This window comes from Oncorhynchus clarkii, chromosome 23 (assembly GCF_045791955.1).
Source record: "Oncorhynchus clarkii lewisi isolate Uvic-CL-2024 chromosome 23, UVic_Ocla_1.0, whole genome shotgun sequence".
In the NCBI taxonomy this organism is placed as follows: Eukaryota; Metazoa; Chordata; class Actinopteri; order Salmoniformes; family Salmonidae; genus Oncorhynchus; species Oncorhynchus clarkii.
The window spans coordinates 13172551-13195213 of record NC_092169.1 but is presented as its reverse complement, the minus strand read 5'-3'; positions in this window follow the sequence as shown (position 1 = coordinate 13195213).

Sequence of the window (22663 nt, the reverse complement as noted above, 5' to 3'; positions counted from 1 at the left end):
GACCGGGAGGGCACTTGCCTGGGCTACGGCGGTGTGGGAGCAACAGTCCGCCGTCTTCCTCAGTCGAGAGGAGTTTGTGATGGAAGTTCGGAAGGTGTTTGATTCCCCATTGACCGGGAGAGAGGATGCTGGTAAGCTTCTCCAGCTATGTCAAGCCTCCTGTAGTATGGCAGACTACGTAGTGGATTTTTGCACACTGGCGGCTTAGAGTTCCTGGAACCCGGAAGCATTGTTCGACATGTTCCTTCATGGATTATCGTAGGTGGTCAAAGATAAGCTTGCAGCCAGGGAGCTGCCCAAGGACCTTGACTTTCTCATAGCCTTGACCATCCGGATCGATGGGCGGCTTCGAGAACGTAGAAGGGAGAGGGAATCTGTGCCCTGTCGCCCTTTTCGCCTTCGATTCCCACCCCGAAGTCAACAGGTCCGAGTGAACCCGACATCAACTGAGTTCTCTCGGGAATCACCGAGGGCTGCCAACTCCACTCCTTCAGAGTCCAGGCACCTGGGCAGGGCTAGATGGTCTCCGGCTGATTGCTTACCTCGAGAACGGTTTACACCAGACGTCCTAAGACTATTGCTGATCTGAAACAGTTTTGTAAGGAGGATTGGTCCAAAATTGCTCCTGGCCGTGGTGCAAGTCTGATCCGCAACTACAGAACACATTTGGTTGAGGTTATTGCTAACAAAGGAATGTCAACCAGTTATTAAATGCAAGGGTTCACATACCTTTTCCACCCTACACTATGAATGTTTACATGGTGTGTTCAAAAAGACATGAACACGTATAATTGTTTCTCTGTTATTAGATTAAGGAGACTGTGTTTGTCTATTGTTGTGATTTAGATGAAGATCAGATAACATTTTATGACCAATTTATGCAGGAATCCAGGTAATTCCAAGGGGTTCACATACTTTTCTTGCCACCGTAAATCACAGAGTGTCACTAGCAAAGCACCCCCACACCATAACACCTCCTCCTCCATGCTTTACGGTGGGAAATACACATGCAGAGATCATCCGTTCACTCACACCACGTCTCACAAAGACACAGTGGTTGGAACCAAAAACCTCCAATTTGGACTCCAGACCAAATTACAAATGTCCACTGGTCCAATGTCCATTGCTCATGTTTCTCGGCCCTAGGAAGTCTCTTCATCTTATTGGTGTCCTTTAGTAATGATTACTTTGCAGCAATTTGACAATGAAGGTGTGATTCACACAGTCTCCTCGGAACAGTTGATGTTGAGATGTGTCTGGAACTTGAACTCTGTGAAGCATTTATTTGGTGTGCAATTTCTGACACTGGTAACTCTAATGAACTTATCCTCTGCTGCAGAGGTAACTCTGGGTTTTCCATTGCTGTGGCGGTCCTCTTGAGAGACATTTTCATCATAGCGATTGATGGTTTTTGCGACTGCACTTGATGTCTTAAAGTAATGATGGACTGTCGTTTCTCTTTGCTTATTGGAGCTATTCTTGCCATAATCTGGACTTGGTATTTTACCAAATAGGACTATCTTCTGTACACCACCCCTACCTTGTCACAATACAACTGATTGGCTCAAACGCATTAAGAAGGAAAGAAATTCCACAAATTAACTTTTAAGAAGGCACACCTGTTAATTGAAATGCATTCCAGGTGACTGCCTCATGAAGCTGGTTTAGAGAATGCCAAGAGTGTGCAAAGCTGTCATCAAGCCAAAGGGTGGCTATTTGAAGAATCTCAAATGTAAAATATCTATTTTGATTTGTTTAACCTGTTGCGACGACCAAACCCGGATCCGGGATTCTATTTATAGACCTAAGCTCATTACCATAACGCAACGTTAACTATTCATGAAAATCGCAAATGAAATGAAATAAATATGCTATCTCTCAAGCTTAGCCTTTTGTTAACAACACTGTCATCTCAGATTTTCAAAATATGCTTTTCAACCATAGGAAAACAATCATTTGTGTAACAGTAGCTAGCTAGCGTAGCATTTAGCGTTAGCATTAGCGTTAGCATTTAGCAGGCAACTATCACAAAAACAAGTAAAGCCTTCAAATAAAATAACTTACCTTTGAAGAACTTCTGATGTTTTCAATGAGGAGACTCTCAGTTAGATAGCAGATGCTCAGTTTTTCCAAAAATATTATTTGTGTATTAGAAATAGCTCCGTTTTGTACATCACATTTGGCTACCAAAAAAAAAAATAATAATAAAAATAAAAAACGAAAATTCAGCCCTCAAAACGCGAACTTTTTTCCAAATTAACTCCATAATATCGACTGAAACATGGCAAACGTGGTTTAGAATCAATCCTCAAGGTGTTTTTCCACATATCTCTTCAATGATATATCCTTCGTGGAAGCCTGGTTTCTCCTTGCTCTCAAATGGAAAAATAATTGCACCTGGCTTTACGCTCCAATTTCGACGCAGGGACACCAGGCGGACAATTGGAAAATGTAGTCTCTTATGGTCAATCTTCCAATGATATGCCTACAAATACGTCACAATGCTGCTAACGCCTTGGGGGAACGACAGAAAGTGTAGGCTCATTCCTTGCGCAATCACAGCCATATAAGGAGACAATGGAAAACAGAGCTTCAGAAATTCTGTTCATTTCCTGGTTGACGCATCATCTTGGTTTCGCCTGTAGAATGAGTTCTGGGGCACTTACAGACAATATCTTTGCAGATTCTGAAACTTCAGAGTGTTTTCTTTCAAAAACTGTCAAGAATATGCATAGTCGAGCATCTTTTCATGACAAAATATTGCGCTTAAAACGGGAACGTTTTTTATCCAAAAATGAAATAGCGCCCTTAGAGATCAAAGAGGTTAACACTTTTTTGGTTACTAAATGATTCCATATGTGTTATTTCATAGTGTTGATATCTTATTCAACAATGTAGAAAATTGTAAAAAATAAAGAAAAACCCTTGACTGAGTGGGTGTTCTAAAACTCATGTCAATGAAGATAGCATTATGTAATGTTCAAAGATTTTGTTTCCACTCACAATAGCAAATTGGAGACTGCAGTTTGAAATATCTATTACTGATCCCATATGCCACATGAACTGTACATACAGTGCCTTGCGAAAGTATTCGGCCCCCTTGCGAACTTTTGCCACATTTCAGGCTTCAAACATAAAGATATAAAACTGTATTTTTTTGTAAAGAATCAACAACAAGTGGGACACAATCATGAAGTGGAACGACATTTATTGGATATTTCAAACTTTTTTAACAAATCAAAAACTGAAAAATTGGGCGTGCAAAATTATTCAGCCCCTTTACTTTCAGTGCAGCAAACTCTCTCCAGAAGTTCAGTGAGGATCTCTGAATGATCCAATGTTGACCTAAATGACTAATGATGATAAATACAATCCACCTGTGTGTAATCAAGTCTCCGTATAAATGCACCTGCACTGTGATAGTCTCAGAGGTCCGTTAAAAGCGCAGAGAGCATCATGAAGAACAAGGAACACACCAGGCAGGTCCGAGATACTGTTGTGAAGAAGTTTAAAGCCGGATTTGGATACAAAAATATTTCCCAAGCTTTAAACATCCCAAGGAGCACTGTGCAAGTGATAATATTGAAATGGAAGGAGTATCAGACCACTGCAAATCTACCAAGACCTGGCCTTCCCGCTAAACTTTCAGCTCATACAAGGAGAAGACTGATCAGAGATGCAGCCAAGAGGCCCATGATCACTCTGGATGAACTGCAGAGATCTACAGCTGAGGTGGGAGACTCTGTCCATAGGACAACAATCAGTCGTATATTGCCCAAATCTGGCCTTTATGGAAGAGTGGCAAGAAGAAAGCCATTTCTTAAAGATATCCATAAAATTTGTCGTTTAAAGTTTGCCACAAGCCACCTGGGAGCCACCAAACATGTGGAAGAAGCACCTTTGCTCTGGTCAGATGAAACCAAAATTGAACTTTTTGGCAACAATGCAAAACGTTATGTTTGGCGTAAAAGCAACACAGCTCATCACCCTGAACACACCATCCCCACTGTCAAACATGGTGGTTGCAGCATCATGGTTTGGGCCTGCTTTTCTTCAGCAGGGACAGGGAAGATGGTTAAAATTGATGGGAAGATGGATGGAGCCAAATACAGGACCATTCTGGAAGAAAACCTGATGGAGTCTGCAAAAGACCTGAGACTGGGACGGAGATTTGTCTTCCAACAAGACAATGATCCAAAACATAAAGCAAAATCTACAATGGAATGGTTCAAAAATAAACATATCCAGGTTTTAGAATGGCCAAGTCAAAGTCCAGACCTGAATCCAATCGAGAATCTGTGGAAAGAACTGAAAACTGCTGTTCACAAATACTCTCCATCCAACCTCACTGAGCTCGAGCTGTTTTGCAAGGAGGAATGGGAAAAAATGTCAGTCTCTCGATGTGCAAAACTGATAGAGACATATCCCAAGCGACTTACAGCTGTAATCGCAGCAAAAGGTGGCGCTACAAAGTATTAACTTAAGGGGGCTGAATAATTTTGCACGCCCAATTTTTCAGTTTTTGATTTGTTAAAAAAGTTTGAAATATCCAATAAATGTCGTTCCACTTCATGATTGTGTCCCACCTGTTGTTGATTCTTCACAAAAAAATACAGTTTTATATCTTTATGTTTGAAGCCTGAAATGTGGCAAAAGGTTGCAAAGTTCAAGGGGGCCGAATACTTTCGCAAGGCACTGTATGTGAGCCATTTAAAATGCAGAACTGGCAGTGAGGTTCCTGATACAACCAACAGAAATCTTTAACTACGAGAACATTCTTAGTAACGGTTACATAATTGTTTTACTTGCTATGACTATAATATGTAGTTTTTTCTCTACCTTAGTTGAATACACTGACTGTAATTTGCTCTGGATGAAGTGTCTGCTAAATTACCAAAATGTAAATGTGAAAATTAAACTTGCAAAGCACTCTAGGTGTTATTCTAATGACCTCAGCCTCCAAACAAGACCAAATTCAGTCAAACCGGATCAAATCTGAACCAATCAGGTCAAATCAAGACCGGTCTGGACAAGACCAAATCTGAACCAAAGTTTGGGCCAAATCATGGGCGGTCCGAACCAGAACAAATCTGAACCAAGTTTGGGTCAAATGAAGGCCGGTCAGGACCAAAACTGAACCAAGTCTGGACCAAATCAGGACCAGACCGGACCAAATCGGAACCAATGATAGACGCCTATTTTTGGGCAATAAATGAAGACTGGACCAAAATCTACTTCTGTGGACGTTGAAATTAAGGCCTTGGCGGACTGACCAAATTTCAACCACTTTTCAGCCGGTGCTCACTAGCAAACAGGAAAACAAGATAGATACCATTCCATGAATTTTGTTCCAGCAATTACTATGAGCCCGTCCTCCCCAATTAAGGTGCCACCAACCTCTTGTGGAAGCAATCCAGGAACCAGCATGTGAAGAAGACCATAGGAGACTGTTCTCCAAGGGTGGATAGATTCTAATCAGATTAACTTGCTCCCTCTTTTCACTCTGTCCCACCTAGCCCTCTGGTAGGTTTAATGTTTTTTCCACCATTATGCTTAAACTTATTTTAATCCAATGCCATCAAATCTTCAATTTTCAACCCCCAAATATTGAAAGACAATAGTAAACTTTTGTTTGGAATTAGGCATTTTAGGTCATTTTCAATGCATACTTGACAGTGTTGATCCAAAAGTAAATAATTTTCTCTATGGTAGCCTGGGTTGAGCAATGTGAGAAGTTTGAGTGATAATCTTGTGTGGGAGTCTAATTGCGTGGGCTTGCGGGCCCACACAGAAAGGTATACAGTCATAAATGTCCTGTTTACCCAGGTGTCGTTATGCTTAGTGTATGTTTGTTCTCATATTGCATATACTGTAAATTTGCCCAACAACATTCACAAGTCCTATTAACTTACCACAGAGGTATAACAGGGAGAGATTCTGCATTAAACGGTTCTGTTCTGAATTGCAAGGATGAGACTGGAAATGATCTTAACATTAAGACGAACATCTCTATCCGATTGAGTCAAGCAACCAATTGCAAGGCCTAAAATGGTCTAAGATGCCTCACTCTAAATCCCCAGTCTTCTAGTTACGATTCAAATGTCACAGGCGCCACAGTCACTGATATTAATAAGACATTCACATCCAAAAATCATAGTTACATCAGTCTAATAGGTCACTAACATACTCCTACATGTTCCTACTGTCACAGAGCCATGCCTAAAAACAGTGGCGCCACAGCCACATAAGCAGGTACTAATAAAGCCTTGGACGGTGGCCCATAGATGTGTGAGCTGATATGTTACTCAGAGGGACCCTATGAAAAGACGCGTAGGCGCCTCTCCCAGTGCCTGCTGCTCGCACTAAAGCAACCATTAGAGCTGGGTTTAAAGGGCAGGATATACGCTGCTGTCGTCTAGTGTCAGTCCACCACGTGGACCGCTACACAGTAAAAACGCTTGTAAATGAACACCACACTTGTATGTGGGGCGGGGAGGGGGACTCGGAATAGACCGCAGGTTTGAACCAGGCTATTTTCAAAGTCCCACCAATCCTCCTCAAGTGCCCCCCATCCGTCCGTCACCGGCCCAGCCCCATTAAAGCCGAGCCAGACCAAATCATCAGCCTCATAAGTCATCCACTAGCCTCAAGACTGGTGTCTCCCCTTTCTGTCTGTCTGTCTGTCTGTCTGTCTGTCTGTCTGTCTGTCTGTCTGTCTGTCTGTCTGTCTGTCTGTCTGTCTGTCTGTCTCTTGGTCCCTCTGTCCCCTTGCTCTGCTTTAAAGCACTATAAGCACCGTAGCGGCGACATTGGTGATGGAAAAACTGAGGGCTTAGAGTGGTGCTCGCGTCTGCCCCTCCCTCCCTCCCTCCCTCCCTCCCTCCCTCCCTCCCTCCCTCCCTCCCTCTTTCCTGTCTTCTTTGCAACGCACCACACAGATGCTCCAAACCACAACTAAGCCGTCTGGCTGTGATGAGCACATTCACACAGAGCAGTGTGTGGTAATAATCTGTTAACAGCTGAAACAACTCTCATCACTTTACCTTTCAGTTTTGTATCAGATCGACAGGAAACACTGGATCTGAAAGTAGTTTACTGTGTCAGACTGAAGGAGTAAATATATATCTACTATATATAATATATATTTATATATAAGACTTCAGCAGAATTATTTTGAGTTACTCATAATAGCGAATTATCACATATTAGGGGTTTGGACCTGTTGCCATGGAAACGGGACCCATAACACACATGTCATGGGTTTTTTCTGAGGATTCTCCACTGGCTGTGGTGATGTAATACTTGGCCAACCATGCAAAGGCTTCTGGTTGTTTACACAGAGTCCATCAGTGTTTGATTGAAGTCATTTTAAACGTAACACCAAAACATTTCTTTATGCCACGCAAATCCAATAGAAACATGACAATATAACCAATATAGTGTCTTTCTGTGGAACAGGATTAAAAAATGACCACACAGCATTGGTTGCAATGTCCTCTGTCAGCAAACATGTATGGCTTTGCCAGAGTCACAGACAGCTAATCAGGTGTGTCTCAGTCCCAGCCATAAAACAGCATCTACTGTTAATGAACCAAAAACTACTCAAACCCCTCAATTACTCTATATTTCTAGTGAAGTGTGTGTGTGTGTGTGTGTTGTGGTGGCAGAATTTGGGGTGAGCTGTTGTAACTTGCATTTGGAGCCTGTAATCTAACCCACAAATGCTGATGCTCCAGTTACTCAACCAGTCTAAAGAAGGCCAGTTGTATTGCCTCTTTAAATCAGCACAACAGTTTTCAGCTGTGTTAACATAATTGCAAAAGGGTTTTCTAATGATCAATTAGATTTTAAAATGATAAACTTGGATTAGCTAACACAACGTGCCATTGGAACACAGGAGTGATGGTTGCTGATAATGGGCATCTGCACGCCTATGTAGATATTACATAAAAAATCAGCCTTTTCCAGCTACAATAGTCATTTACAACATTACCAATGTCTACATTGTATTTCTGATCAATTAGATGTTATTTTACTGGACAAAAAAAAATGCTTTTCTTTCAAAAACAAGGACATTTCTAAGTGACCCCAAACTTTTGAACAAACTTTTGAAAGGTAGTGTATGTTCTATGTTGGACTGTGATTTTATGCCTTTCATGGACTCCTGGTGCAGTATCTCTGCAGCCTAACACAAAGCCACAACTGTTGCTTGTATAAAATAACAATTTGATTGTATTATCACCTAACACTATATAAGGGACATGTAACCATTTACTCTTTGAGTTCTTCCCTGTAAAATCAGATATAGATTTATCCTGCAGCTGCTGGTATTAAATATGTTTAAAAATTGATTCAGGGGATCTAAGGAAATTGATCCAAGGTTAACATTGATCAACCGGAGTAAAACCTAAGGAATCTGGCTTAGAGAACCTAATGAAACTGGTTCAGGGGATCTAAGGAAATTGATCCAAGGGGTAAATCTAAGGTAACTCACTTACATTCAATAATATTTATCATATATATATATATATATATATATATACATGAGAGAAAGTTATAGACCAGTGGTCTGGTAGACTTGTGTTGGTTGAGAGACTTAGTGAGATAAAGACAGATTGAATTGAATGTGTGTATAAGAGGTTATTAGAGATTTGGTGTACGTATACGGTATAAGAAGACAATTAGAAAGCATTAGCGCCAAACCCCTCTAAGTGCACCACTGAAGGTGCTGATCCAGCGGGGAAAATATAACTTGAGCACCCACACGTAGATGTACATACAGTAAGGGGTATGAAAATGATTCTGAGAAGTGTTCAGAGTGGTCCCTTTATGGATCATTTGATAAAGATAAGGTCAAAGCATTGTATGGGTGTCTATTGGGTCAGGGAAATAAAGTCTCAAACTAAGATTTGCGTATCTTCTGTACTTTTAAAACCGCTTACGGGGACAAATATCATTGCCACGTTAATCAGAGACTTTCGTGAAGCTGCAAGGCACAGATAAACCGACCCCTGCCTCAGCACCCCCTACGCAGCCTCAACCCCCACCACCAGTGGTTTTGTATTCTCCACTGGAACACCTAAAATTGCAATATCCCCCCAATTTTCCTCCACCTCCTCCTCCAGCTCATGGAGAGGAGGATGATGATTTTGCATGTTTGGGTGCCACTGTTTGTTCCCATAACAATGCATTGAGGAACGTATTCAAAAGCAGCAGCATCAATTGGAAATTCTCCAAAAACAGCGGGAACTGAGGGAGGAAGACGAAAAATGGGCCTAAGAAGCCACAGCAAAAGAAACTGATAGAAGGTTGAAAAGGGAGACGGATAAACAGAGTAGAATAATCGAAGTTCAAACACAGGGAGAGGAGAATGATACCTCATGGTTGTCATTCCACTCCTCCCTTTTATTTTACTGATTATAGTGGACAAGGCCCGGGCATTATAAAACCAATTAGTACTCAGCACTGATTCTAGAGGGCGGACGTTTGAAGTTTCTACTGGTTCATATCTTTACCTTCTAATAAGAGACTGATTCAGCCTTTAGATGTCTTGAGGCCAGTTTGTGGACCGTCTGACCAATCAGAATTGTGTGAATCATATGCAGGGACAAGGAAGAAACCAGTCACCACGTAACAAATATTCTTCCTGTCCCTCTTTGCTCCTCTTCTGAGGAACCCAATCTCACAGTAGGTTGAGAACCAGATAATAACTACAACAATTTCAATACTAATGGAAAATTAGTTTTCCATGGACAAACTAGACAAACTAAACATTACAGTATGTTTCATTCAAGTTGAACCAACTGTTTGTCACAAGGCAACAGTGCACTTGTACTAAACAGCATCCATTTTCCTCTTAGATACTTCTGTTCCCCTATAGTGAGAAAATAAATACAGTGCCTTGCGAAAGTATTCGGCCCCCTTGATCTTCGCGACGTTTTGCCACATTTCAGGCTTTGTATTTCTGTATTCTAGAGTTATTTTCTGGTGCAGGGCAAGCTGAGATGATGGTGTGTCTTTTTTTAAATCATATTTTCCTACAAAACAAAAAAAAATAAGTAAGTTCAGCTATATCTACTTGTTCAAGAATAAATATACTTGAAGTAAACAACTTTTTCCATCTTTACAAACATGGAACACAACCAGCTCACATCGTGAACATTCCCTGGAACTTGATGTTCCCCAATACTGAGCCACATCCAAAAAACAACACATGTTCAGAGACCAGAACTACATGATGAACATTAACTAAATGAGGAATATTACAGCACACTAAGTGAAATACTGTGACCTACCCTCCAACCCACCTGGGCAAAATATACTTTGACGCATCTACCATTTTGTCAATTACATTGCTCATCCATTTCAGTTCATTTGAATTGTTGACAGAAGTATTTTGATACTTAAATGCTTGATCATCACTGTAACTCATGTCTCCGCTTGGTAATGAAAAGTAGCCCTTCACATCAACAGTACAGACACTATACAGTGTATTGGTATTGCTCGACATTGCATCCAGTTATTCAGAAGAGGCAACCCTAGACTCTCCAAAAATGTTACATTTTTAATTTGTATTATTTCACCTTTATTTAACCAGATTGGCTAGTTGAGAACAAGTTCTCATTTACAACTGCGACCTAGCCAAGATAAAGCAAAGCAGTGTGACACAACAACAACACAGAGTTACACATGGAATAAACAAACATACAGTCAATAAAACAATATAGATGAAGTCTATATACAGTGTGTACAAATGAGGTAAGATAAGGGCAATAAATAGGCCATAGTGGTGAAATAATTACCATGCCCACCTACTAACTACATTGGCAGCATTTACTAAAGTGAATCAATATATTGATTATGAAGTGTTAATGAAGTGCTAAATAGGTAAATAGTAACATATTAGAAAAAGTTTTATTTTGTGTTATTTATCTTGGTAGTATAGTGTAATTTCATGGTTCGTTGGGCCAACAGCAGTCACTCTCATTATAAAGCTTGAGGCGACATCTTGTGGCTTCTTGTGAGCATGTTCTGGAGAGTTTTCAGGTATGCCCTAACATGTAAGGCACAAAACATAACATTTATCCAGCAGGCTAACACGTCATGTTTAATGTGGTTATAGACTTAAGTATGTAAAGGTAAATGAATCATTTGTGATTAATATTAACAAAAAAAAGACAAACAGAACCATAATGGTACTTGACAGCAGCCCTTGCCCAATGGAGGCAGTCATAACATTACAACTGTGAGAATGACACTCAATGTAATAAAAAATTATTTGGGTGACTAGAACTAGATGTGATCAGCTGCCGTAACAGGACATTTTTAAAAAGTAAAACAATATTGATGAGCAAATATGACATTCATTATGCTCCTCGTCTGCCCTTACAAACATTTTCATTCATACTTTCATTCATACCATGGTACTATTATGGTACTTTTACTTATACCATGTTATAGTCTGTCATGGAAATGTACCATGGTTTTAGCCCTGAAGTATGATGGTACTACCATGGTACTCCCATTGCACCTAAATATTACCATGGTATGGCATCATTTATACCATGGTATAGATCTGAATCATGGAAATGTACCATGGTTTTAGCTTCAAAGTATGATGGTACTGCCATTCACATACAGTGGGGCTAAAAGTATTTAGTCAGCCACCAATTGTGCAAGTTCTCCCACTTAAAAAGATGAGAGAGGCCTGTAATTTTCATAATAGGTACACTTCAACTATGACAGACAAAATGAGAAAAAAAATCCAGAAAATCACATTGTAGGATTTTTATTGAATTTATTTGCAAATTATAGTGGAAAATAAGTATTTGGTTAATAACAAAAGTTTATCTCAATACTTTGTTATATACCCTTTGTTGGCAATGACAGAGGTCAAACATTTTCTGTAAGTCTTCACAAGGTTTGTTGCTGTTGCTGGCATTTTTGCCCATTCCTCCATGCAGATCTCCTCTAGAGCAGTGATGTTTTGGGGCTGTTGCTGGGTAACACGGACTTTCAACTCCCTCCAAAGATTTTCTATGGGGTTGAGATCTGGAGACTGGCTAGGCCACTCCAGGACCTTGAAATGCTTCTTACGAAGCCACTCCTTCGTTGCCCGGGCGGTGAGTTTGGGATCATTGTCATGCTGAAAGACCCAGCCACATTTCATCTTTAATGCCCTTGCTGATGGAAGGAGGTTTTCACTCAAAATCTCACGATACATGGCCCCATTCATTCTTTCCTTTCCACGGATCAGTCGTCCTGGTCCCTTTGCAGAAAAACAGCCCCAAAGCATAATGTTTCCACCCCCATGCTTCACAGTAGGTATAGTGTTCTTTGGATGCAACTCAGCGTTCTTTGTCCTCCAAACACGACAAGTTGAGTTTAAAAAAAAAGAGTTATATTTTGGTTTCATCTGACCATATGACATTCTCCCAATCTTCTTCTGGATCATCCAAATGCTCTCTAGCAAACTTCAGACGGGCCTGGACATGTACTGGCTTAAGCAGGGGGGCACGTCTGGCACTGCAGGATTTGAGTCCCTGGCGGCGTAGTGTGTTACTGATGGTAGGCTTTGTTACTTTGGTCCCAGCTCTCTGCAGGTCATTCACTAGGGGGGTGTGGTTCTGGGATTTTTGCTCACTGTTCTTGTGATCATTTTGACCCCACGGGGTGAGATCTTGCGTGGAGCCCCAGATCGAGGGAGATTATCAGTGGTCTTGTATGTCTTCCATTTACTATTTTAATATTTGCTCCCACAGTTGATTTCTTCAAACCAAGCTGCTTACCTATTGCAGATTCAGTCTTCCCAGCCTGGTGCAGGACTACAATTTTGTTTCTGGTGTCCTTTGACAGCTCTTTGGTCTTGGCCATAGTGGAGTTTGTAGTGTGACTGTTTGAGGTTGTGGACAGGTGTCTTTTATACTGATAACAAGTTCAAACAGGTGTCATTAATACAGGTAACGAGTGGAGGACAGAGGAGCCTCTTAAAGAAGAAGTTACAGGTCTGTGAGAGCCAGAAATCTTGTTTGTTTGTAGGTGACCAAATACTTATTTTCCACCACAATTTGCAAAGAAATTCATTAAAAATCCTACAATGTGATTTTCTGGATTTTTTTAGGTACACTTCATAGTTGATGATGAAAATTACACGCCTCTCTCATCTTTTTAAGTGGGAGAACTTGCACAATTGGTGGCTGACTAAATACTTTTTTGCCCCACTGTAAATAATACCATGCTATTGCCTCTTTTTTTTACCATTGATGTGGATCATGGAAATTCTATGGTTTTAACCTGCACTATACATTCTACAATGGCACTGCACAATTATGATAAAGGATACCAAAAATTAACATATGTTACCATCTTTATTAATTGTGCATTATCATAGTACAATGGAGGTATAATGCATAAAATAAATAAACACCCCTAGGTCAAAAGAGGTTGGTTGGTATCGTATTGATGAATTTATATACCAGTATGGACAAGTTTCTGATAAAGTCAGAGGCAGGCCACTATTGTTGGTCCTAGTTTGTCTGTAGCATCAAAGAAAGGGGAAATAGTTGCTATGAAAAAGGGGTAATACTTTCTCTATGGATAGTACAGTTTTTATCATGTTTGGGTTCCCTGTGTTGGCAACCTGAAATGTGGGACAATATGATATAAAATGTAGCCTAATCTTTGGCATTTTGTAATAATTTACAGTATTTATAGTCAAGGGGTGTTGTGCTTGTTTCCACCCGCAGAGGGAGCAGCTCGCTCTAGTGGTTGATTTACGCTCTCTCATCCCTACTCTACAGTGACTCTCACGCTAGCCTGCCTAGTTAGTAAGTCAGTTGAATGAGAAAGCCAAGCCAACTGAAAACTGAAGAGAGAAGAGATATTTTAAACATTATCACGGTGAGCGAGTTATAAAGTATAGGATATGAAACACCAATTTAAGTGGCGTGTAATTATATAATTGTTGTTATTTTTTGAGGTTTTGATAGTTTAATTATGTCATAAAAGTCCATTAGCATAGAAGCTAATGTCAGCTAAAGTTAGCTCCAGTCAAGCTAGCCTGTTGTAGTGTGTAAACAAAGGGAAACATTGCAATTTGCTGTTTTTAGGGATATGTTGAGAAATACATGATGAAAATGTATCTATGAGATAAGATGATCTACCTTTTACAACCTATATTTACAACCTCTATCCAGGTTCCAAGCTTTAAGAGGGTACACTACTAGACCACGTTTGTTGTGGTTTTTCACTATGAGCCAAAGGTGTTTAAGAGGGTACTAGGCCTACACTTTTCCATTGCAGTGTGAGTAGTCAATGTTGCATTACTGTTTTTGGCCACTTTACCCAAAAAACTGTGGAACACAGACCATCATAACTACCATGCTTCATGTTTCACTGCATCCTGCTAGAACAAAACCATTGTATTTATTTTTTCATTATACTACCATGGTTCATTTGGCAGGAAAATACAATTTGTATAACTTTTCAGATAAGACCCAAGTGCAGTCTGTGTTGAAGTAACAATGTTCATTACAACAAAAGGGGCAGGCAAACGACAGGTCAAGGCAGACAGGGGTCGATAATCCAGAGTGGTGGGGCAAAGGTACAGGACGGCAGGCATGCTCAGGTCAAGCAGAGGTCGGTATTCCAGAGTAGGGTCAATGGTACAGGACGGCAGGCTCAGGTCAGGAAGAGTGGTCAGACCGGTGAGCTTAGAGTCCAGACAGGCAAGGGTCAAAACCAGGAGGGTGAGAAAAAGAGAGACCGAGGGAAAGCAGGAGATGAGAAAAAAGCAGGTTGACTTAAACAAGACGAACTGGCAACAGACAAACAGAGAACAGGGAAAATGGGCGACACCTCAAGGGGTGTGGAGACAATCACAAGGACAGGTGAAACAGATCAGGGCATGACAGTACTGTGGATTGTTGCTCCCACACTGCCATGACCCAGGCAGGTGCCCTCCCGGACATCAGCGAAATGATGTACGCTATCCTCGAGCGGTCTGAGGGTAACGATGAAGGCTGCTGCTTGAAAACAAGAGGGCACTGGGAGAGAAAGGCCCAGCAGGTTCTGGAATCTCTATCGTAGCGCTCAGGGGAAGGTAAGCGGGGTTCCCGGGAAATTGGGGTGATGGTGCTGCTATCAGCCGGGTTACTGAGAGGCCGGGAAGTTACCCTCGTGGTAGGCAACCCATGTAATTGCTCCTGCAATGCGTCCAAAAACTAGGTTGTGACATTTGGCAACGGCCTGGAAGCCTTCCATCAGACCGCGAAGCAACTCCTCGTGCCTACTAATGGTGGCTTCTTGGGAGGAGATGGCGGTGCGGAGCTGGTCCAAGTCTGCTGGGTCAGTCATGGCCAGTTTGTACTATAATGTTTCAGGTGAGACCAGAGTACAGACTGTGTTGAAGTAACAATGTTTATTACAGCAACCAGGGTAGGCAAATGAACAGGTCAAGGCAGGCAGGGGGTTGATAATCCATAATGGTGGGGCAAAGCTACAGGACGGAAGGCAGGCTCAGGGTCAGGTCAAGCAGAAGTCGGTAATCCAGAGTTTGGGCAATGGTACAGACGGCAGGCAGGCTCAGGTCAGGCAGGCGGGCTCAGAGTCCGGACAGGCAAGAGTCAAAACCGGGAGGGCGAGAAAAAGAGACTGGGGAATAGCAGGAGCTGAGAAAAAGGCTGGTTGACTTGACAAACAAGACAAACTGGCAAAAGAAAAACAGAGAACAAGTATAAATACACAGGGGATAATGGGGAAGATGGGCGACACCTGGAGGGGGGTGAAGACAATCACTTAGACAGGTGAAAAAGATCAGGGCGTGACAATGTTACTGGTGCAAATCGGTTTTGTCCTGCTAGTACAATGAAAAAACGACCAAGTTACAATCATGTTTCTTTGGTCACTACCAAGGTATTTTCCTTCCATTGAATTGATAAAAAAACATGTTTGTTTTTTCATTGTACTACCAAGGTACATTTTTGTAAGACTGGCCTGTCTCCCCCTGTCTGGTACAGGTACCCGCGCCACACTCCCCCATCTTTCCTGAGCTTTCACTCGCATTCAGCACAAACGCATTTAAGTGATAATGTCCGAGAAGCCATTATTTGGAGCATATATCAGCAAACCGTGCCAATACACTGTATCCTCCAAACACCGGCATTATCACTTTTATACATCGGGTTATCAAAATATTAAAAAATGATTGACATATTTTCATTAAAGACATTATTTTGATGAATGTATTAATACTATTTCATCCTTACACAAGACATAGTCCCAAGACAAATCTAGGGTTGCTTCCCAAGCAGGCTGGTCGTTAATTCTATCAGTTCGTTTGCCAGACGCGACCCAATCATTCACTATTTTTGTTCTGGATCTATGGACGCGGCCTAGTCATTCGTTCTAAATGTTCCATAGCCATACTGGCCCGCAATGTTCTTATCCCTTGCTTGCTAGCTAGCCAAATATGGCTAATTTACAATCACATCAAACAGTGCAGTCAGAATAACAGCAAAATAACTGCATTTGCCTTTGTTTAAGCTGTTAAGCTGTTTTCTAGTGACATTTATTTGGATACATCCATAGCAATGAGCTAATGATATGTGATTTTACCTGGCAGAGAAAATGTGCTCTCTCGTCAGGACAATGTTGTTCAGAGGAGCTAGCCAAAAACAGTTAATCACTTCAAACTGAAGCAGGAAAGACCGGTTTCTATTGAAATTTCTTAGTGTCTATCCTGTGAGCGGACCAAGTAATTGGGCGTCACTCTAAAGCGGAAAGGTGGAATAAACGAGTCAGGAGTAGGTTTTCTTGATTGAACACAGTTCTCTATTGAGGGCATTTGGTCAACACAAACACTTCAACATAATCAATGAAAATCTCCCAAGGAAAAAACATACATCTTCATCTCCAGATCAAACAGGAACACAATACGATTATCTTTAAACTACAACAAAAGTCACGGGATTGTCACCGTCTTAGTGGTTCTTCATGGATAGCTCCTCTGTCTCTGTGGACATCTTCCAGAGACCTCTCTGCTGGTTCCATACTCTCTCTTATAGGGGAAGGAGAATATGTAATTAGTACCGCCAGTGGTGCTTAATTGCCTCTGGATACCTTGTCTCCCATGCCTTGTTGGGCTACTATCCATGAGCCCAGCCTGCCCTCTGGTGGTCCTTCCACAATCCATAAAATCTTGCCAGCTGATTCATGATAACAACTGGCTGAGAAAATCAGCCTGCCATTCTGTCTCATCATGACTCCAGACATGTTTAATACTATGGGACAGCTGGAGATCAAATATCGGAGAGACAGACAGCAATGTTTAGACAAATCTCCGATGTTGAAAATCTAATTCCAGTGTAAAGAAATAGGAGATAATGTCTCAATGCATTTTATAGTGAAGATCAAGTTTATAAATTGCCTGGCTGGGCTGATAAGACAGTGGATTGCACAGTGAGATGGAACAAAGTAAATAGGTATTTCAACGTCATAGCTTTAGCCGGTGGTAACTCGTGGAATAGACACCGGCTGGAATGCGGTTTTAACCAATCAGCATCCAGGATTAGACCCAACTATTATACAGTTGAAGTCAGAAGTTTACATACACCTTAGCCAAATACATTTAAACTCAGTTTTTCACAATTCCTGATAGTTAATCCTAGTAACAATTCCCTGTTTTAGGTCAGTTAGGATTACCACTTTTATTTTAAGAATGTGAAATGTCAGAATAATAGTAGAGAGAATTATTTATTTCAGCTTTTATTTCTTTCATCACATTCCCAGTGGGTCAGAAGTTTACATACACTCAATTAGCATTTGGTAGCATTGCCTTTAAATTGTTTAACTTGGGTCAAAAGTGTCGGGTAGCCTTCCACAAGTTTCCCACAATAAGTTGGGTGAATTTTGGTCCATTCCTCCTGACAGAGCTGGTGTAACTGAGTCACGTTAGTAAGTCTCCTTTGCTCGCACACGCTTTTTCAGTTCTGCCCACACATTTTTTATAGGCATGGCCACTCCAATAACTTGACTTTGTTGTCCTGAAGCCATTTTGTCACAACTTTGGAAGTATGCTTGGGGTCATTGTCCATTTGGAAGATCCATTTGCGACCATGCTTTAACTTCCTGATTGATGTCTTGAGATGTTGCTTCAATATATCCACATATTTTTCCTCCTTATGACACCATCTATTTTGTGAAGTGCACCAGTCCCTCCTGCAGCAAAGCACCCCCACAACATGATGCTTCCACCCCTGTGCTTCACAGTTGGGATGGTGTTCTTTGGCTTGCAAGTCTCCTCCTTTTCCCCCAGAGGATGTTTCTCCAAAATTACGATCTTTGTCCCCATGTGCAGTTGCAAACAGTAGTCTTGCTTTTTATGCTGGTTTTGGAGCAGTGGCTTCTTCCTTGCTGTGCGGCCTTTCAGGTTATGTCGATATAGGACTCATTTTACTGTGGATATAGATACTGTTGTACATGTTTCATCCAGCATCTTCACAAGGTCCTTTGCTGTTTTCTGGGATTGATTTGCACTTTTCGCACCAAAGTACATTCATCTCTAGGAGACAGAACGCATCTCCTTCCTGAGTGGTATGATGGCTGCGTGGTCCCATGGTGTTTATACTTGCGTACTATTGTCTGTACAGATGAACGTGGTACCTTCAGGCATTTGTAAATTGCTCCCAAGGATGAACCAGACTTGTGGTCTACAATTTTTTTCTGATGTCTTAGCTGATTTCTTTTGATTTTCTCATGATGTCAAGTAAAGAGGCACTGAGTTTGAAGGTAGGCCTTGAAATACATTCACAGGTACACCTCCAATATACTAAAATGATGTCAATCAGCCCATCAGAAGCTTCTAAAGCCATGATATAATTTACTGGAATTGCCCTAGCTGTTTAAAGGCTCAGTAAACTTAGTGTATGTAAACTTCTGACCCACTGGAATAGTGATACAGTGAATTATAAGTGAAATAATCTGTCTGTAAACAATATTGGGAACAATTACTTGTGTCATGCACAAAGTAGATGTCCTAACCAACTTGCCAAAACTATAGTTTGTTAACAAGACATTTGTGGAGTGGTTAAAGAACCATTTTTAATGTCTCCAACCTAAGTGTATGTAAACTTCCGACTTCAACTGTACAGTACAATTACCTATCCCAAAGTCAGTCAAAGGAGGGGGCTTTAGGAAAATACTATAGGTCAGGAAGTTTCTGAAAAACTGCCAAGTTTGAATAACTTCTTTTCACATCACCAGCTAATGCGAGAACAAAAACAACTATTTGTCAGAGTTCAATATTGGGCCTTTGTAAACAGCGTTCTACACAATACCTGTGCCTTGACATGACTTACATGCAGATGTTGTGTTACTTCAACCTGCAGCTGTTTATCATTCATGCCAGTGCTCCAAAGTATTGCTCATTAAAACTTTACTGTTGACATTAATACATTATTTGGTAGTGTTTTTCCATCTGCATGGTCCTGAAGTATTAAGAAAATATCTCAAACAGAAAGATTTTACATCAAGTTTTAAAGGATTGAAAATATCACATTCTGTAGATACACGTCTGTTTAAAACTGTAACGGTCGTCGTATGAAGGAGAGGACCAAAGCGCGGCGTCGTAAGTGTTCATCTTGATTTTTAATACGAATAGTGAACACTGAAACAAAAACAATAAAACGACAAATGAACAGTCCTGAACTGTGAAATAAAACACAGAACAGAAAATAAACACCCACGAAACACAAGTGGGAAAAGGCTACCTAAGTATGATTCTCAATCAGAGACAACTAACGACACCTGCCTCTGATTGAGAACCATACCAGGTCAAACGCAAACACAACATAGCAAACGGAACATAGACAACCCACCCAACTCACTCCCTGACCATACTAAAATTATTAATAATAATTACTTCTATGTCATAGGTTACAAGTGTAAAATCTCTTTCCTTACTCTGATCGACATAAAACGACAAAAATAATTGAATTAACTCTGATAAGATTCTTTTTTTTATATAATTAAAACATAAAATCATCAACAATAATATTTAATTATTTGCAAATAAAATACCATCTTAGTAAAATACATATAATTTCTTAATTATTATAATTATATGTATCTATATTATCAAGTATCTCGGCTCCAGACATCATTCACATCCAAATCAAGAAAATACTTATAAAACATATTATGCAACATCCATCGTGACAAAGGCCTTCAAGGTCATTTTTAGGGATAATACCAATCAACATTCGTTACTTGTCATAAATGTTTCAAGGCAAGCATTGCTTCACAGCAATTTCACTGATCTGTATAATAGCCATATCAGGGATATGTATTAGACACATGAAACATCAGCATATCAAAACTCATAAATATCAAATTCATAAGAATAGTGCAATAATACCGTTAGTGCAATCATACTGCTAGTCTTGGACAGAGTAATATTTTGCTTCTTCTCTCAACACATTAAAAACATGGTCAACTTTGTCAACAGAAAGATAAACACTCAGCGGTCCATATGTCATAATTTAGTCATCGGTAAGTGCAGGCTGTTCCAAGGCCCCATGCACAGCTCCTCCTCCTCTGATAATGTGTGGTTGCTGTGGGACGTCAACGTTTCTTTCGAAACACGACTCGTGCTCATCTACACAACAGTTGCTTCTGCTGATTCTGTCATGTAGTGCCTTGGCAATGTTGGATTTGGACCCAATTCTGTCAAGGCGCATGATGCTGAACCCCAGGGATCCGCTGGAGGACTGAGTTTAATGTCAACGGTGGAGGTAATGCCCGTAAGTGTACCTATTCCATTTCCTGTTACCGGTTCCCCCATGCTGTTTAGATGAAGCTTCTCCTGAGTCTCAGTCAGCATTTCCAGATTTATAAACTGTTTGCCCAGGTGGCCAGGGGAGCCCACCTTGAGGTTGTTGGGGTGCACGGGCCTCCTGGTCCGCACAATGGTCCCATTCTGAGAGAGGTAGACGTTCCCATTGATGTTAGCGTGGCGATTGACATTAGACAGGCAGTTCCTCTGGGGTTCAGGAGCGCTGTCCTCTCCCGTGGAGCTTTCCACCACCAGCTTGAGCCGCTTCATCCTCACCCCAGGCTGAGAACAAAAGATGGAGAGCCAAAGATGAGGTTACTGCACAGATAAAACAGTATTTACGTATATTGAAATATATCATGCAAACCAACAGGTCATAGATAAAAGTCTGGCAATCAATGTACAAGTTATCTTAAAACTATGACGGTAACAGGATATGAAACACACAACTCTGTATACATTATTTTACATTTGAGTCATTTAGCAAATGTTCTTTTCCAGAGTGACTTAAAGGAGCAATTAGGGATAAGTGCCTTGCTCAAGGGCACATCGACTGACTTTTCACTTAGCCAGCTCGGGAGCAGTGAAGTGCTAGTGACAGTGGCAGTGGCAGTGGCAGTGGTAGCATTTGTGCCATAGGAGGTGCTAGTGACGGTTGTAATGTTCCTGGCACTGGTAGTTTTAGTGGCAGTGGTTGCAGCACAGGTTCTGTAGTGTTGCTTCCCAGCCTGGTTCTACCATAAAATCATCACTAAGCGCCAGAGGTCCAGGCAGTGATGAGATGGGCAGTTAAGGGGAGTCAAGGTCTGGGTCGGGAGGCTCATGTACAGCAGATTTTTTTTAATATTCACATCAAAATCTGTCGCCAATTGGATGGAAACCTAGACATTGATATATAGTATTGATAATCAAAATCAAATGTTTGATCATATCAAATGTTTTACATATGTAGTAAAATAAGTACCTCAGACCCATGGGGGCTGTGGTAGTCATCCTCCATAAACAGCTCTCCATGCTCATAGTACATGGGAGAGATAAGCTTCCTGTGATTGCCATACGGAGGAAGGTCATACCTGAGAGGAAAAACAAATGGCAAACGGGAAACAGCTTAAGGGCTGTTTCTACCATAATTCCTTTCCAACATTGCAAAATATTTTTTGAGAGGTGACAGTAACTAACAACTTCTGCTCACACCACTAGGGATGCGAGACATTTGAAGCACTAGCTCTAACATTAAAACAATTGCATATGTACTGTGTTACAGTACATAAAACATGCTTAAATTGGCATAGTCAACAAGTTGTCAAGTTGTCATGGTTATTTTGGTCTGACTTCTGCTCTACACCCAACATCCCTCTAAATGGTGAGATGGCATATGCATGAGAAGGGGTCAACACGGATCTGCTACATAATTGAATCTGTACAAATACATGAGAGAGTGAAGTGATATACATTGCTGCAATATACTATTGAATCTTTGATGTATGTGGGAGTAAATGCTAAACTCTGCCCACAATACTGCTGCGAGCGATGCACAATTAAAAGGCCCATATCATAATCTCCATTAGCCCCACATTGAATCGGTCAATGAGGTGCAATGTGGGGCCGACATCAATCAGCATCATACTAACATCTGCGTCAGACCTGAAATAGCAAGCAAAAACAGAATTGTGGTCCTATCTGTAACCCACTTGTCATGGGTGCCAAAAGCCAGCTGCATTAAACCATTGACTGTGTGGAAACTGAAGGAAGAAGGTCAATTGGAAATCTGCATTAGCAACACCTTCTGAACAGATGAGTTCGCTGGGTCACCGCAAACAGCTAATGATCCCT